At 54.7% G+C, this 15,379-nt stretch overlaps 1 pseudogene; it reads left to right on the forward strand.

Moving 5' to 3' along the window:
- The first annotated feature begins 8,244 nt into the window (after positions 1–8,244).
- Positions 8,245–9,755, forward strand: LOC136793220 (developmental pluripotency-associated protein 2-like; annotated as a pseudogene).
- The last annotated feature ends 5,624 nt before the right edge of the window (positions 9,756–15,379 follow it).

Below are 15,379 nucleotides of genomic sequence, written 5' to 3' on the forward strand. Positions count from 1 at the left end.
AGGCACTTCAGTGGTGCCTGGCAGACAGACCCTTCTTGAGATCATGTGCTCGTCCATGGAGATGGGCGCCACGGGAGGGCTCTGAGCAGAGACGTGACTTGCTCGAGAGGTTATGCTGTCACAGGGTCCCTCTGGCTGCTGCGTGAAGGGGGGTCAAGCAGAGACCAGGGAGAGAGGAGATCAATTAAGAGGCTTCGGCCTCCATCCAGGTGAGAGGCCAGTGGCTGGGGCCAGCAGGAGCAGTGAAGGTGGTGAATGTATTTTGAGAGTCTGGCCAATAGGATTTTCTGATGGATTAGACAGGGGCTGTGAGAGGAAGAGAGGGCTCAGGGGCAACCCCAGGGTTTGGGGGCATGGCACCTGAGATGGGGAAGCCTGTGAGAGGAGCAGGTGTGGGGCATGGAAGCCTCGAGATGCCTGCCCCATATCCACCTGGAGATATGAATGGGAAGCTGATGGCCTTAAAGCCCTGATGTGCAGTGAGCTCACAGAAGGTGTGAGGGTGTTGGAGAAAAGAAGAGCCCAGGCCTGGGCCCTGGGACCAACAACCTTAGGAGAGGAGGGGGAGGGGGAGGGGGGAAGAGAGGGGGAGGGGGAAAGAGAGGGGGAGGGGGAAGGAGAGAGGAGGGGGGAGGGAGGGGGGAGGGGGGAAGGAGAGGGGGAGGGGAGAAGGAGAAGGGGAGGGGAGAAGGAGAAGGGGAGGGGAGAAGGAGAAGGGGAGGGGAGAAGGAGAAAGGAGGGGGAAGGAGAGGGGGAGGGGAAGGAGGGGGGGAAGGAGAGAGGGAGGGGGGAGGAGAGGGGAGGGGGAGGAGAGGGGGAGGGGGGAAGGAGAGGGGGAAGGGGGAGGGAGAAGGGGAGGGGGGAAGGAGAGGGGGAGGGGGAAGGAGAGGGGGAGGGGAAGGAGAGGGGGAGGGGGGAAGGAGAGGGGGAGGGGAAGGAGAGGGGGAGGGGGAGGAGAGGGGGAGGGGGAGGAGAGGGGGAGGGGGAGGAGAGGGGGAGGGGGAAAGAGAGGGGAGGGGGGAAGGAGAAGAGGAGGGGGGAAAGAGGAGGGGAGGGGGAAGAGGAAAGTTGAATTATTCCTACAAGCCTTTATTGAGCACCTACCACGTTCCAAGCCCCACGGAGGCCCTGGGATGGGGATGGAAAGCCCAGGCTCTGCACTTAGGAGCTTCCAGGCTGATGCCTGAGGCCAAGGAGCAAACCGCCGTCCTCAGACTTGGCATCAACCACACCGGGGCCCAGTTTTGGGGCTCAAGTGATAAAGAGAAGGGCATCTAAACCCGACCGTGTATTGAGAGAGGCTTCCCAGAAGTGGGATGCTTGAGCTGGGCCTTAAAAACAATCAGGCGTACGAAAGGGAGGAAGAGTGATCCAGAAGAACCCACAAGAGAGGCGTGATGTTGCACGGGGTCCATGGGGGTCCAGGGGCCCTAACTGGCGGGACGCAAGGGGCCTCGCGCTTGGGTTTGATCCCAAGGGCTGTGCGGCCACCGTGTCAGGGGTCGTTGGCCAAACCCGGCTACAGCCTGTTTTTGTACAACCTGAAGACTAACGGTGGTTTTCACCTTTTTAAACGCTTAGGAGGGAAAAAAAGCAAAAGAAGAATGTTATTTCATGACACGTGAAAATAATATGAAGTTCAAATGTCAGTGTCCGTAAATAAAGTTTTACTGGGACAAGCCAAGCCCATCCTCACGTACTGAACAAGGGAAAGCGGCCGGGGCAGTGATTGTCTCCACCGGGCGGTGGGGCCTGTGGGCTTCAACAGCTGGTTGCCTCGTCCTTTACAGGCCGGTTGTGGGGCTTTGGGATGACAGACCTGGTGAAGAAGACAGAAGTCGGGCCCTGGTGGAGTTTCCGTCCGGGTGAGGCTGTCCCAGTCCAGAAGGTGAGCCTTTCTGAGAGCAGAGATCCACTCCTGCTTCTAGAATTTCACCTGTCCATTTTCCCAGGAGAGAGTCAGCTCTCGCGGGGGAGGCTGCCAGCTCCTAGCCGGGCCGCCCGCCGAGGCTCCCTCCCAAACCCCTGGGAGAGGGGATGAGGCCGCCGGGGCCTTGGAATGTTCTCTCTGGCTGGCGTTCACGTGGTGGTCAGCGGTCCAGGCGGAAGGGACGGCGCGGGTCCTGGAGCGCCCTCTCGGACGGAGCCCATCCCCCCTCACTGGTAGAAGGAGAGGCCCTTTACCCAGTGTCGGGTTTCATTGTGTCACTTTTCCTTCAAAAACAAACAGTTCATTCAAGTTGAATGGGGGTGTAAAACCTCGTTCTGGGGCTTCCCTGGTGGCGCAGTGGTTGAGAGTCCGCCTGCCGGTGCAGGGGACGCGGGTTCGTGCCCCGGTCCGGGAAGATCCCACGTGCTGCTAAGCGACTGGGCCCGTGAGCCACAACTACTGAGCCTGCGCGTCCGGAGCCTGCGCTCCGCAACGGGAGAGGCCACGGAGGTGAGAGGCCCGCGTACCGCAAAAACCAACCAACCAACCAACAAACAAAACCCCAAAACCTTGTTCCGAGGGGCAGGAGGCCAGCTCCTGCTCCGCACTGCACAGACCCATGTGGCTCCTGGAGTCCACCCCGGAGACAGAGCTCTCCATCCTGAGAGCCCTACGGCCCTGCGTGGAGCCCTCGGCTCGGCTGACCTCTGACCTCAGAGTCATATCGATCCTGGTGGGCTGGCTAAGAGCGGGACCAGAGCCGGGGGGTACAAACAGCACTCTGCCACTTAGCAGCTGTGTGACTTTGAGCAACTCAACCTCTCTGTGCCCTGCGCACCCCAGCTTCCATAAAATATGGTTATAATGATACCGACCCCACAAAGCTCTTATGAGAATGAAATGGCTTAGTGTTTGTTCTTAAAACAACGCCTGGCACCGAAGGCTCTGTAAGTTCTTGTCACATAAGCTAAATCAGGGAGGACGAGAGCCTCAGAGGAACCCCGGCTCTCTCGTTCTCTCCCAGGTCCCAGAGCACTCTGTCACTGTGCTTTTCTGGCACTTAGCAAATAGTTTTTGTTTCTGGCATGCTGCACGTCTAGCGGGATCTTAGTTCCCCTACCAGAGATTGAACCCGCGCCCTTGGCAGTGAAATTGTAGAGTCCTAACCACTGGACTGCCAGGGAATTCCTGGGCACTTAGCTATTTTCAACTCATATTACTATTGGGTCCAGGGTGGGCACTGCCTTAAATCTCTGCACCCCACACACTACCTGGCACAGCATCTGGTTCATAGTGGCTCTGGATGAAGGTTTAATAAATGAATAAGTGAACGAAACATCCCTCTTCTCTCACATTAATAGACTGTTCCTGGAAAGATGAATCCTTAAGAAGCAACCCTTGACTCTGGCAGCTGGGTCCCACGCTCGTCCGCCGGGGCGGCTGGGTCTGATTGGGAGCTTGTAGGGTCACTGAGTGACCCTGGAGGGGAGTGCAAGGGCCAAGCAGGTGCTTTGAAAGCGGGCAGGTGTCTGGCGAGTGGCTTGGCTTCTCAGAGGATGAGGCTTCCGGTCCGCCCGGTCCTGACCTGCTGACCCCAGGAGAGAAGCCAACAGTGGGTTCCCCAATACCTGCCAGAACAGTGGGACCCATTCTCCCCGAGTAAGTCCTAGGATGGGCCGGGTCATGAGAATTCTAGGGCCCAGGTGTGCAGCTGTTTTAGGGAAGTTAGACCAGCAGTTGCAGGAGGCACGAAGTGTCCAGAGAGGCAACTTTTACCCCCTGACAAGTAACTGGAGGGACTGGTGGGGGAAGGAAACCACGGGGAACCAGCTACAGTTGCCTATCATTGAGGCCAAGGCATCTGTGCTCTTCATCCTTTGACTCAGGATAGCCAGTTCCCAATGTCCCCGGTACCCAGCTCAGCCCCACCCCATCTGTTCACACCTTAAGCAGCATCCAGAGGGGCGGTCCCTTCTGGGACACCCAGAAACAAGGAAAAGCGTGCCTGGCAGGCTCCTAGCCCCACCCTGCCACCGTCACCTCCGGACGGCCCTCTCTGCTCACGGAGGCTCAGGCATTGCATTTAAGTGCATGGAGCCAGCTAGCCAGAGGCAGGCAGGGGCCGGACATGATCGCCTTGGCCGGTCTGCAGATCAGTCATCGGTGAGGATGGGGGGATGACAGATGACCCCCTCTGACGACAGCCTCCGGGCTCTCACATTTAAAGACATGATTGCGGCCGCACCGAAAAGCCTTAGATAGGCTTTGGGTGGCATCGAAGGGCCTGATCAAGATCATCCCAGGCTGGGGGAGAGATCTCCGTGCTTCCCGGCATCAACAGTAGGAGTCAGAGGCCTCCCTGTGAGCGGGTCCCATCTCTCCCCGTCCTCGCTTTCCCCCAGCCATGGGCGGCGGTGGTGTGGCTCCAGGGAGGGGAGGGCTCCAGAGTCCAATCTCGGCCAGAACAAAGACCAGTCACTGAAATATTAGACGTTGCATCCTTTTTTTTTTTTGATTTTCAGAATCTGAATTTTAATTGTTTTATTTTTATTATTTATTTATTTATTTTGCTTTACGCGGGCCTCTCACTGCTGTGGCCTCTCCCGTTGCGGAGCACAGGCTCCGGACACGCAGGCTCAGCGGCCACGGCTCACGGGCCCAGCCGCTCTGCGGTATGTGGGATCTTCCCGGACCGGGGCACGAACCCGCGTCCCCTGCATCGGCAGGCGGACTCTCAACCACTGCGCCACCAGGGAAGCCCTATTTTTTTATTAATTAATTTTTATTGCAATATAGTTGCTTTACAATGTTGTGTTAGCGTCTACTGCACAGCAAAATGAAGCAGCTACACACATACATGTATCCCCTCCCTTCTGGGTTTCCCTCCCATTTAGGACACCACAGAGCATTAAGTAGAGTTCCCCGTGTTATGCGGTATGTTCCCCTCAGTTCTCTATTTTATACATAGTATTAATAGTGTATCGTGTCAGTCCCAATCTCCCAGCTCCTCCCACCGCGCCCTCCCTCCCCCCTTGGTATCCTTACATTTGTTTTCTCTGTCTGTGTCTCTATTTAGACATTGCGTCCTTAAGTACAGGACAGAACAGGGCTGGCGCTTGCCTGGATGAAGGCTGCTACCTAAATTTAAATCTTTGGGAAACACTTGGGAAATAAGCTTTCTTTTGAAGCAGTTCAGGGACGGCCCTGGCGGTCCAGTGGTGAAGAATCCGCCTTCTAATGCAGGCGATGCAGGTTCGATTCCTGGTCGGGGGAACTAAGATCCCACATGCCTCGGGGCAACGAAGAGCCTGCACCGCGCTGAAAGATCCCGCAGGCCTCAGCGAAGACCCCACGTGCCGCAACTAAGCCAAAAAAATAAAGGAAAAAAAAAAAAAAGCAGTTCAGCCTCCCTGTGGCCCAAGCACTGTACTGCCAGCAGAGCCAGGCACACACTTGGCCCTGGAGGATCCCTGTTTGGGCAGGGCGGTGGGGGGGGGGGCGGGGTGGAGACCAGACATGAGCAGATAATGAACAGCAATGTGTGGGCAAGATCTGTGACTGAATCACACGCAGGGCTGTGTGGAGCCCGGGGCACACGCCTTTCTGCCGGAGGAGAGGTGGGGCCCTGAGTCAGGGAAGGCTTTTTGGAGGAGGTAATGCCTGAATCAAGTGATACGGGGTGAGTAAGTGTTTGGGAGTTGGGTGGGGGTGATGAGAGCATTCTGGATGGAGGAGACAGAAAGAGCAGAGACCCTAAGGCAGGAAAAGCATTTTGTGTGTGTGTGTGTGTGTGTGTGTGTGTGCATGTGTGTGTGTGCGTGTGTGTGGGGGTGTGTGTGCGGGTGTGTGTGGGTGTGTGTGTGTGCGTGTGTGTGGGGTGTGTGTGTGTGCGGTGTGTGTGTGTGCGTGTGTGGGGTGTGTGTGCGGTGTGTGGGGTGTGTGTGTGTGTGTGCGTGTGTGTGTGGGTGTGTGTGTGTGCGTGTGTGTGGGGGGGTTTGTGTGTGCGTGTGCGTGTGCGGTGTGTGTGTGGTGTGTGTGTGGGGTGTGTGGGGTGTGTGTGTGGGGGGTGTGGGGGTGTGGGGTGTGTGTGTGTGTGGTGTGTGTGGGGTGTGTGGTGTGTGTGTGTGTGGTGTGTGTGGGGTGTGTGGTGTGTGTGTGGGGGTGTGTGTGCATGTGCGTGTGCGGGGTGTGTGTGGTGTGTGTGTGTGGGGTGTGTGTGTGTGGGGTGTGTGTGTGTGGGGTGTGTGTGTGTGTGGGTGTGTGTGTGGTGTGTGGTGTGTGTGTGTGTGCGGTGTGTGTGTGTGTGGTGTGTGTGTGTGGGGGGTGTGTGTGTGTGTGGTGTGTGTGGTGTGTGTGTGTGTGGGGTGTGTGTGTGTGCGGTGTGTGTGTGTGCGTGTGTGGGGGTGTGCGTGTGGGGTGTGTGTGTGCATGTGCGTGTGTGGGGTGTGTGTGTGCGCGTGCGTGCGTGTGTGTGAGTATGAACTGTGTGGCTGGCATATTAAACGAGGAGGGGGGGTGTTACAAGGGATGAAGGAGGAAGGAGACAGGGCTGCATCAGGAAGACTGTATGTTCCTTGCTGAGGAGTTGTATTTTATTTCATAAAGATGGGAGTATGCAAAGGCAGGTGAGTGAAATGCCGCATGTATTGTTCGGGTCTCTTTTAGTTGCATCTTACAGAAACCCAGTTCCAGTCAGCGTGATCACAAAAGGATGCGATCGGCTTTCAAAAGTGAAATGTTTTGAGGGTAGTGCTACCTTCAGGCAGAGTTGGACCCAGGTGCTCAGACAATGTGGACAAGAACCAGCCTCCCGCTGAAACCGACTAATTTATAATTAAAATAATTTATAATTAAAAATTTTAATTTTAAAATGTATAATTATAATTAAAATTTATTAGTCATTAGAATGATTAATTTATAATTAAAATAATACCCAGGTTTCTGTTCTTGGTCTTCTATTCCTCTCTGTCCTAGGCCATACCTGTTTGAACACGTTTGCCTGATTAATAAGGAGTAGTGGAGGTCACGTGCCTTGAGCCACAGCTTTCCAATAGGCATCACAGTTTATGTGATGTTCTGGGATATCTTCCAGGTCAAGATGACCTGTACAGATGATGTTGACACAGATGCCCCTGGTTCACAGACCACGGGTTCAAAGACACATAGACCACAGATGATTAAGGTGATTAAACCCCAGCTCCTTTGTTCTTCCCTTTTAGGAATCCCTGACTCAGAGACCAAGTTGGAGTGGATCTGAGACTTGTCTCCCATTCCCTTGCTTGGCACCCTGCAACAAAATCCTTGCTTTGCTGCAAACTCCTGCCCTCAGTTTGGCTTCCTTTGCTTCGGACACACGAGCCCTTTGTGCGGATTCAGTGCTTTGTCTCTGCTTTCCTTCAGGTGGGTTTCTTTCCCAGGTGGGCACTCCTTCCGTGGTGACAAAGGTGGCTGCCAGCACCGCCAGGCTCCCATTCTGCTGATTCAGTGAGCCAAGCAGAGAAGCCGCTTGCTCCAGAAGTCCTGTGGCTGCTCTCATTGGGGGAGATCGAGTCACAAGCCCATCCCTGAACCAATCACGCTGACTGATTTGCCAGGTCTGAGTCATGCGCCCGCCCCTGCACGCAGCGGGGAGCGGTGGGGTGGCTTCCCCAAAGTGACATGCAGGCGCTGCGATCAGAAGAGGGGAAATGGGGCGCTGGGCAGCTACGAACAACAGATGCCTAGTTTCATGTTGTATGACTCCATTTATATGAAATGTCCAGAACAGGTAAATCCAGAGACAGAAGGCAGATTGGTGGTTGCCAGGGGCTGGGAGGAGGGGGGAACAGGAGTGACGGTGGTTTAATGGGCAGGGCGTTTCCTTTTGGTGTGATAAAAATGTTCTGGAACCAAATAGAGGTGGTGTTTGCACAACACTGTGAATGTACTAGATGCCACTGAGTTGTTCACGTTATAGTGGTTCATTTTATGTTAGGTGAATCCCACCTCAATAAAAAATTGCTTAAAAACCCCAGAAAAATGGCATACCCAAATTACGAGAAGAATTTCTTTGAAGAGGCATTAGCTGAAGAAAATGTGACTCCTACATTGGTTCCAGTTAATTAGGGGATTGTTGAAGACCGTCAAAGGGAACCAGGTGTTCTTCAACTTCAGAAGTCAACGTGGAGGGACTTCCCTGGCGGTCCAGTGGGTAAGACTCCGTGCTCCCAATGCAGGGGGCCCGGGTTCAATCCCTGGTCCGGGAACTAGATCCCGCATGCGTGCCGCAACTAAGAAGAAGTCTGCGTGCCGCAACTAAATGATCCCGCGTGCCACAACGAAGATCCCGTGTGCCACAAATAAGCCCCGGCACAGCCCAAACAAACAAACAAATAAATAAAAATATTAAAAAAGAAATCAATGTGGAGCCACTGAATACAAATGATCAAGCTCATCCTCCTCAAACAAACGAAGAGCTCAAGGCTTGCCCCAAATCCAGTTGTAGTAAACCGGTTTATCCCTTGCCGACCGTGATGCCTCCAATTAATAAAGTGAGTTGGGACGCTTTATGGAACGGTACCGATGGCCAGAAAATAGGGGTTTATCTGAGACTCCAGAAACATGCTTATCCTGAAAAAGATCAGCATATTCCTCAATCAACACAGGAGCCCAGACTGCAGTCACGTTCAAGGAAACGCAAGATGGTGACCAACAGAACAAGTGTTCGGAGAAGTAGGTTGAGTGAGAGCAGGAAACGGCTATTGTGGTTGGAGTGATGACTTCAGCTCAGGAAGCCATGTGGGCTGCATGGGCAAGAATTGCTGCAAGAACGTGCAATCTAAGGCTGTGAATTCACAGTCCCTTTCCACCTCTGTTGAGTCCTTTCTGCCGCAAGCCTCAGTTGTCTGGCGGTGTGTGGTCTGGTGGTGTGTGGTCCCTGGTGCCGCCAGCCGTGGCGGGTCCTCAAAGTGCAGCAACGATCGACGAGAGGGGGTAGGGAACGGAACGCACCAAGGTACGGGATCAGAAGGGCACAGACAACTGATGGTTGCAAGGCAAATTTAATAGCAAAGCACAGCCATATATATACCCCTAAAGCAGGGACTTCGCACCGTCATTGTTCTATGGAACTAGTCTTTCATCTCGGCTTAGTCACCACCATATCTGCATCAGCGGGTTTATCGGGTTGATTGGCTTCTCGGTTTAGTCATGGCCCGGTTGACTGGCTTCTTCCACAAAGGCACTAATTTCCCCTCCAGGGTTGCTTTTCCTAGCTTTAGGGAACAACCAGGGACTCTCATTATCTGAGCACGTCCCTGGAGCAAGATGGCCAAAGGCCAACCCCTTTTTTACGTTCATACCATAAAGTCCAGGATGCAGACCAAGGAGAGTACAATCGGGCCCTGAGGCTTATGAGGGTCTTAATGGCGCCTTCCTCAGAGGGCAATGCTCGCCACACCCTGGCAGAGCGCTCTTGGCGGACACAGAAGGTGGGGTTCGCCTGCAGTTCCGCGTAGGTCAGGCCTGGGTGCGGGACACTCTAGAGGATGATCTCTCTCTTTATGTTACCTGCCTGCACTTTCCCACCCCCAGACCTAGAAGATAATATGTTATACCCTGAATGTTCTGAGAGGAATAAGAAAATTATGAAACGATAAATTGCAATGGGGAAGAGGAAGAAACCTGGTTTGGACCCACCACCATCATTACTTTTAGATGGCCCGTGTCGGGAATTCCCTGGTGGTTCCATGTCTTAATACAAAATAAAAGGTCACCAGAGGGGAAGGCGGAGGGGTGGGTGAGACGGGCGAAGGGGCGTGATCGTATGGTAATAACGGTAACTAGACTTATTGTGGTCTATTATTTTGTAGTGTACACAGATATCGAATTACTGTGTTGTACATCCATAACATAATGTCATATACCAATTTTACCTCAATTAAAAAAATGTTTGTTAGAAACAAACAAACAAACGAACCCCAGACACAGTGGATGTCTACTCTCCAGGCATCCTGAGATGCTTCCTTATCTCACAGGGCCGCCTGGGTGGTGTGACTCCTTTCCTTCCTTTTTTCCCCTGTTCTTTCCCTTAAACCTCAGAGGGTTTGGGACTTGCAGTGAATTTTAAGCCAGAGGTGATTCTGGGTGTGGCCACTGGCAGAGCCACTGCCCACTGCAGTGGCCCTGGAGACCTGGGTGGTTGGTCCAAAAGCTGAGCTCATGTCCTTTCAGGAGACCTGGTACAGAGGCTCTAGTGAGATGCCAAGGACGTCTTGTTCACCAGCTGTACCTGTTTTCCTCCCCGCTTCGGGTGGTGGACGGGAGCTGTACTCCGTAGGGTACGAGGCTGCAGCTCCAACTGGCCGAGAGGACTTGGAAGGCCGATTTCCATCACCGCTTGGCACTGAGGACACACAGATGACGCCACTGTGAAAGGGCTGGTCTTGGGGAAAAGCTGTTGGCGCTGGAATTGTAAAGGGGAAAGAGGGTTTTGGCTCATTCTCTGGGCCTTTCCAAATCCTGCATGCTGGGGTTTGGGCAGAGCCCAGAGCTGCCTTGGGGGCTCTCCCAGAATGGGCTTGCATTAGCTCCTTCAGGAATGGGAGTTTGAAGCCAAACACTCCTCCTTGGCTTGCTCGGCACCAGCTGGCTGTGCTGGGATGAGGCCCTCTGGTCCCTGGCAGGCCCGGCCCCCTGGGCTCATCTGGCACAGACTCGGGGAGTGGGCCCTCTGGCTGAGCTGTGCTCCCTGCTCCTGCCTTGAGCTGTGATGGGCTGATCTTAACCCCAGGGTCTGATCTCAGTGAGGCTTCGGGGATTCTCAGGACATGGTTTTGGACCTGCCTGCCTCACCTGTACCCGGTCATCTGGGGTTTAGGGTCCTGTTTACAATGCAGATCGAGCTGACTGGGTCAGAACCTCTGAGAGGGATTTTACAAACTCAGAGAGTGACTGGAGGATGGGACTCTGTTTTGCTCCCGAAAGCTGAGGATTTCCTACTTGTTTTACCTCCTGCCTGGACGTGCAGGGTGGGAATTCTTGCAGATGCTGGGCTCCGGCAGAAATATTACAGTGGGTCCTGGGGCCACGGGGCCTGAGTTTGAATCCTGACTCCGCTCCGTCACTTTCCAGCTGGGGGACTTCAGAACAACCACCTTGCTTCACTGGTCCCCGGTTTCCTCACCTCTAAAAAGGGGTCCCTCAGGAATTCCCTGGCGGTCCAGTGGTTAGGACTCCATGTTCTCACTGCTGAGGGCCCGGGTTCGATCCCTGGTGGGGGAACTAATATTCCACAAGCCGCACGGTGTAGGCAAAAAGTAAAAAAATAAAAAAACTAAAAAGGGGGCTCTCGAAATTCATGTCCACCCAGGCCCTCTGCATATGAGCTTATTTGGAACCAGGGTCCTTGCCTATGTCGTTAGTTAAGGATCCCCAGATGACATCAGCCTGGATTTAGGGTGGACCTTAAGTCTGATGAGTGGTGTCCTTGTAAGAAAAGGAGAGGAGGGGGCTTCCCTGGTGGCGCAGTGGTTAAGAATCCGCCTGCCGATGCAGGGGACGCGGGTTCGAGCCCTGGTCCGGGAAGATCCCACGTGCCACGGAGCAACTAAGCCCGTGCGCCACAACTACTGACACTGTGTGCCGCAACTCCTGAAGCCCGTGCACCCTAGAGCCCATGCTCCGCAACAAGAGAAGCCACGGCCGGGAGAAGGCCGCGCACCGCAACGAAGAGTAGCCCCCGCCGGCCGCGACTAGAGAGAAAGCCCGTGCGCAGCAACGAAGACCCAACGCGGTCAAAAAATAAAATAAATTAAAAAATTAATTAAAAAAAAGAAAGAAAGAAAAGGAGAGGAGGACACACAGAGATATACACCGAGTGGAAAAGGCCACGTGAAGACAAGGCAGAGAGGGGAGTGATGTGGCCGTAACCAGGGAAGGCCTGGAGCCCGCAGAGCTGGAGGATCCTCCCCAACGGCCTTCAGAGGGTGCACGGGCTGCCAACGCTTTGATTTCCAGCCTCCCGCCTCCTGAACTGTGAGAGAAAGAATTCCTGTGGTTTGAAGCCACCCCGTTTATGGTCATTTGTAACGGGCACCCTAGGAAACAAAAACACTCCCGCAAAGGACAGGCATCACCTAGAGCACGTGACACGCAGCATACAGCAGGGGCTCAATCACTGTGCAGACGGGACAGCAGGAGAGCTCAGTACATTTTCAGGGAGCAGCCCGTGGCCCTAGAGAGGACCGACCTGTCCAAAGGAGCATCCCAGTGTGTCTGGGGGCGCCGGCCCTGCGGGTGCCCTGCCTCACTCGGCTGCCTCCCGGCTTCCAGAGGCCGGAGCCTTGGCGGGGAGTCGGGAGGAAGCCGAGCAAGGAGAGGGCTGGGAAGGGCAGCCCTGGCCCAGGTCGCGGAATGCACGCCCTGTGAATCATGGCGTGCGGGCCAATGGCTGCCCGCCGACATATCACACCCCAGGGGCAAGAGAGCGGTGACCTCATGCTGGTGTCAAGCACTCGGGGCCCCTCCCAGCACCGCCCCCGTGCTTCCACGCTGCCCAGAGGGAGCTGTCCCCACCCCACCCCTGCCCAAGTTTCTGTGCTCTTCCGTCCCCTGCACACACAGCAGGACAAGCAGACTGCCTGAGCCAAGGCTTCAGTGGAGGTTTATTATTTGGATGCTTCGGGATGGGCGAGGCGAACAGTTTCCACTTCCCCGAGGGCAGCCGCATCGTAAATCCTGGAATACGCAGCGCACATCTGCCACAGCTGTCCGGGGAGCGTGTGACGGGATGAGCTTCGCAGGGACTGTTCCCGGGGCTGGAGTCTCACTCTCTCCCGCCTCCGTCTCTAAAAATAATGGCTTCCAGATGGGGAAACTGAGGCCCAGAGCTGCTAAGGACCTGTTACACACCTCCAAGTCCAAGAGCTCCCGGACAACAGAGCCGGGATTGGAATGGAGAATTTATCTTGGGCAAAGGTCTGTTCTACTTCCTGGACCAGGGTCGCCATCTTCTCGGCCACTGCTGCAAATCTCGGCTCCCCTGCTCCTGGGTTCGGAAGGGGTCCCCCCGCCCCGTCCCCCGAGTCAGGGCATTGTGGCGTCGGGGCTCTAGAAACAACCCTTATTTTCTTGGCCCTCACCTTCTGAAAGTGAGTATATCTTACCTTCAGCAGTGATTTTAGCTCATGAATTTCCTCTGTGCCCACCCCACCTTCAGAGAGAAAGTTTTCCCGAGGCTCTGGATTGGGGTTCTTGGCCTCTGTATCACCACACGACTGCGTGCAAGGATTTTAGGACAGTCTATCGAGACCGGGCGTCTAGTAGGGTGAAGGCTCTCTGAGCATCCGGGGTACACGCAGCCCCTAACCTGTGCTCCGCCCCCCAGGAGAGAGCTCCATGCTTCTCTGCTGGTGAGCCAAGTTCAAGTCCTCGCAAGGGCTTTGACAGGCATCTGGAACACGGGGCAGGGCCGCTTAGAGCTCCCCAAGGCTTCTGCTTATTTATTTTACCATCATAACCTGAAGCCAATATTTAAGCATTACCAAGGCAACAGCCCAAATCTCCCAGCCCTTGGCCCCCGGCCAGCCCCACACGGAGGGGACAAGGGCAGGAGGGGAGCAAGGAAAATGAGTCAACTGTCCCCCCACCCCCCCAACCACCTGGGAAAACAGTGACCCCAAAACAGATCCCAGCTTCTCTTACAGGGTTAACTGTTCTTTTGGGGGGGTCTACGACTCGGAGCTTTTCACACAACATGAAGAGAATCGAGCAAGACTCTGCCCCGATATTTTATTTTGTTTTTGCCATTATGGTAGGAAACGAGAGGTTCTTCCAACGTTTTATTGAAGCATAATGTGCGTGAGGAAAGTGGACAAGTTATCACGGTACAATTTTTTTTTCCGCAAAGTGAACTCTCCCTTTCACCAGCGCCCCAACAAGAGCAGCCCCCGCAAAGGTCCCCTGTCCCCTCGTCACTACACCCCCAGGGTGACCATGATCCTGGAGGCTCAGTTTTGCCTGTTTTTTTTTTTTTTTTTTTTTTTTTGCGGTAGGCGGGCCTCTCACCGCCGTGGCCTCTCCCGTTACGGAGCACAGGCTCCGGACGCGCAGGCTCAGCGGCCGTGGCTCACGGGCCCAGCCGCTCCGCGGCACGTGGGATCTTCCCGGACCGGGGCACGAACCCGTGTCCCCTGCATCGGCAGGCGGACTCTCAACCACTGCGCCACCAGGGAAGCCCAGTTTTGTCTGTTTTTGTACGTCACGTAGAGGGAAGTGTACGCTATGTTTCATCTTGGGTTGACGCCAACAGCAGGTTTAGGTTCTAGGAGGTTCCCGTGGCCCTTCTCACCACCATTCCGGGAAGGAGAGAACGCAGAGGAGGAGAAGGCACCTTCCCTGTCCCACAGGCCATGTGGGTGTCAGGACAGGGACGGAGAGCGTGTAGAGAGTGGGGCGGAGGTGGTCTGATATTAGAAAAAAGCACAGCATCCTTTTCCCTTGTGCTGTGGCTCTCGAGTCCCCCCCGACGTGCATGCTGGGAGAAAGGAGGGGGCCGCAGGGTCACAACAAAGCCTGCCAGGTGGGTCTCCGGAGCCCCCATTCCCAGAAGTCCTTGTGTCTCGTGGCAGGACGCTGGGGGCGCCCACATGCTCTTGACTGGCCCGTGAGCCTCACCACTGCAGGGCCGCTTGTTTTCATGCCTGGCCGGGGCAGGGCAGGGGTTGCCCTGACCTGAGCGTCTTGGCGGCGTTGGCAGTCCTGGGCTCAGTACCCCTGTGCAGCCCCTGTGCCGCGTGGATTTCACTCTCTGTCCCAGGATTGAGGAGGGGGTTCTTTCTCTCTCTCTCTCTCTTATTCGGGGGGTCAGCTTGCGGGATTTTAGATCCCCGAACAGGGATTGAAACTGGACCCCCTGCAGTGGAAGTGCGGAGGCCTAACCACTGGACCGCCAGGGAAGTCCCGAGGAGGGAGCTTTTTGCTTGGTGCTTCACAGCCCTTGGGCCAGTGAGTATCTGCAGAGAAGGACAAGTTTTCAACATTTCCAAGCCATCACAGACTGCTGCCTTTGTGAAATACAGTAACCATGACGCAGGTGAGGGAAAGAAATGGAGGAATAAACGCCGTCCAATAACCATGACGCAGGTGAGGGAAAGTGAGGGAAAGAAATGAAGGAATAAATGCCGTCCAATAACCATGACAGGGTGAGGAAAAGAAATGAAGGAATAAATGCCGTCCAATAACCATGACAGGGTGAGGAAAAGAAATGAAGGAATAAACGCCGTCCAATAACCATGACACAGGTGAGGAAAAGAAATGAAGGAATAAATGCCGTCCAATAACCATGACGCAGGTGAGGGAAATAAATGGAAGGAATAAGAGCCACGTCCACAATCCCAGCTCCCACTTGTTTTCTTACGGTTAGACTCACGGTCACACAATTGCATCTCACAAAATGTAATAGGACAACCG

The sequence above is a fragment of the Kogia breviceps genome, chromosome 1 (assembly GCF_026419965.1).
Source record: "Kogia breviceps isolate mKogBre1 chromosome 1, mKogBre1 haplotype 1, whole genome shotgun sequence".
NCBI classification, from domain to species: domain Eukaryota; kingdom Metazoa; phylum Chordata; class Mammalia; order Artiodactyla; family Physeteridae; genus Kogia; species Kogia breviceps.